Below are 3,381 nucleotides of genomic sequence, written 5' to 3'. Positions count from 1 at the left end.
TTTGGAGCCATTTCAGGGCCACTTGTGTTCATTTTGGAGTAATTTCGGGGCCATTTTTTGCCATTTTGGGGTTTCTGGGGTCATTTGGGGCCATTTTGGGTCATCCCAGAAAAAAATCCCCAAAAATCAGAAAAACATCCCCAAAAAATCCCAAAAAATCCCCAAAAATTCACAAAAAAATCCCCAAAAATCCGGAAAAAATCCCCAAAAATTCACAAAAAAAATCCCAAAAAATCAAGACATAATCCCCAAAGTTAACGAAAAAATCCCCAAAAAATCCGGAAAAAATTCCCAAAAAATCACAAAAAATACCCAAAAATCAAGAAAAAATCCCCAAAAATTCACGAAAAAATCCCCAAAAATTCAGAAAAAAATCCCCAAAAAATCCGAAAAAATCCCCAAAAATTCACGAAAAAATCCCCAAAAACTCAGGAAAAAAATCCCCAAAAATTCCGCATAAAATCCCCAAAAATTCGGAAAAAATATCCCAAAAATTCACGAGAAAATCCCCAAAATTCGGAAAAAAAATCCCAAATAAATCAGGAAAAAATCCCCAAAAATCCCTAAAAAATCCCCAAAATTCACGAGAAAATCCCCAAAAAATCCGGAAAAAAAATCCGGAAAAAAAATCCCCAAAAATCCCTAAAAAATCCCCCATTTTTTGCCATTTTGGGGTTTCTGGGGTCATTTGGGGCCATTTTGGGTCATCCCAGAAAAATTCCCAAAAAATCTGTTGGAAAACCCCAAAAAATCTGTGGAAACTCCTAAAAAAATTCCTTGAGAACTTCCCAAAAACCCCTAAAAACCAAAAAAAAAATTCTGGAAAACTCCCAAAAAACCGGGAAACCCCCGGAAAACCCCTGGAGACCCCAAATCCTCCCGAAATCCCCCAAAACCCCCTCCAGGACATGGAGAACCTCTTGGAGAACCCCTGAAAAACCCTGGAAAAAACCCCAAAAAACCCGCCAAAAAAACCCCGAAAAAATCCAAACAAAATCCCCAAAAAACCCAGGCAACCCCCCGAGATCCCAAACCCTCCCAAAAATCCCCAAACCCCCCTCCAAGGTGTAGTTACAAAAATGCTGCTAGCGAGGATTTTCTTGTTATTTTCTAAGTCCGTGAGAGACTTTTCTCTCTCACAGAAGAGGTAGCAGGGAATGTAAACAACCCAGCCACCTGCAACCTTGAAAAGTCTTGTTTATGGTATAGTAGAAAAATATTTTGACAATGGATGTTTTAGGATTTTAGCCAATCACCCCCAAGGGGTGGCTGGCCCTTTGTCCAATTAGGCTATGAAGAAAAAAGTCGATAAAAGAGTTTGTAAAATAATTAAATCAATCAACCTTGCTGCACAACTCCTGCCTGCTGGATCTTCTCCTCCTCCTCCTCCTCCCTATGGCTGCGGGACACGGTGCTATACCGTAGGAACCAGGCCTGCGGTAATACAAAACTTCCTTCCTAAGTAATGACTGAAATCAAAGAAATCTCTCTTTTTGCAGTTTGTTATCCTGACATCTGTCTTGATCCGCATGGGTTATAACACGAAGATTTAGGTTCACCAAGAAGCCTGATTGTCTCTAGACAGGTATGGCTGAGTAGGGAACTGCTGGGCAACTAAAAGGAAAGAAGCAAAGGCACAGGCAGAGTGACCTTCAGCAACCTGCTGGCACTGCTCTTCCTATGGCACCCAATGGGATACCATTGGCCTTCTTGGCCACAAGGATGCACTGCCAGCTCATAGATCAGTTTTTCATCTTACTCACACTTGGTAGCTCTCAATGTTCATTTAACATCCTGGCTTTTTTTGATATTACCTTTGTAGAGTTAAAAATTGACAGCTAAGCTAAAGCTAAACAAATCCTAATTTCACAGAATGCACATAGAGCCCCAATATTAGCATTTAACAGAGGTGTTAATTCCAAACCAACAACTGTTAATTAGACATACACAGAGAGAAAAACTTCAGAAATTACTCTTTCAATGTACTTCCCAACCTTCCTGGTTGTTGAAAGTACTGGTGAAAGATCTTACTCCCAGCTTTTTTTTCATAAGGAAGATCTGTTCTTCCTCACTGCCTTGATTTGCTTCAATTTACTTGTTGGGATTTTTTTAGGAGCTACAGCTTTCAGCTAACTCTGTTTCAGTCTGAACCAGCTTCTCTTTAAAAAAACTGGCAATGCATTTTAGGCCATGAGAGAAAATGGATTATCTCTTTCTACAGCTTTTCTTCTGTTGTAGTGATTCAATCAACCCTAAGGAAAAAGCACTGCATTGAACTTTTGGGTTCTGAGCATATCCAGGGCCTATGCAGAAAGGCTTCAAAGAACTCAGGAAGATACTGTGGAGCTGCAGGAAAATCTCAGGGAATATCTATGTGTATCTCCTCAAAGTCCAACAATTAGTAGGATGGAGATTCCTGAAACAGTTGACTACCAATTTTCTTTCATAATCACTCACAAATCTGAACTCAACAAGCTTTTTTTGAAAGTTTGTATGCAATCTTACAACATATTTTATAGCAGTGAGTTTCATAATTTAATGTAAAGCTTTATGTGAGGTAGTTTCCTTTAAATCTCTTCTGGTATTTTACTTGGATGAGATTTGATTTTGGTATGAAAAAGAATTAATATTGCATCTTCTTTAGAGCACTTGTTTATAGACTATCCTATCTCTTTCTCAGTGCTTTGGTTTTGGGAGGCGGGTGATATGTGTTGGTATTTTTCTTCTTTTTAAACACAAGAGGCTACTGAGTGTTTAACATTTTTTCTTCTTATCAATGTCAGGACAGAAGCAGTCATCCAGGGTCAATGAAGTATCTGAGCAGTATTAATAATAACGTGAAAGGATAGCAGAATACAAAGCATTTAAACAGAAATGAAGAAAAAACCCTAAAGAGACAACGCTATAAATCAAAGCCAAAAAATGTAGCTATTTGAATTTTTAATTAAAAACACTGTAAGATAAATGTATAGATTAGTCAGACTCTAGAGCTCATGGGTGAATAAGAGAGGTTAAACCACAACAGGAGGGTAGTTATACAAGTAGTATGAAGCAAAAAGAAGTCAATATTCATGTACAACACCACACACTGCAGTCTATACCCATGCCTAATCACTCAAAACTAGACAAGATGAACGATTTTTTGGCTTACTATTTCATTAGTCTAAAAAGGGCAATTATATTGGAACTTGTATTAGATTGGTTGCCCTTTCCTTTCCCATGTGTCCTTACATCATCTTTACAAGTCATCACATCAAATCACATAAACACCATTCTAAAAACCATCACACGAAAACATTCAGTGATTGTATACAACACTTCATTTTTCCATCAACTGAAAAATCGCTAAAGTTCCTACCTCAATAAAAAACTGCAATCCGA

This window comes from Aphelocoma coerulescens, assembly GCF_041296385.1.
Source record: "Aphelocoma coerulescens isolate FSJ_1873_10779 chromosome W unlocalized genomic scaffold, UR_Acoe_1.0 ChrW_unloc_scaf_3, whole genome shotgun sequence".
Lineage (NCBI taxonomy): Eukaryota > Metazoa > Chordata > Aves > Passeriformes > Corvidae > Aphelocoma > Aphelocoma coerulescens.
Note: the sequence above shows the minus strand (reverse complement) of the source record.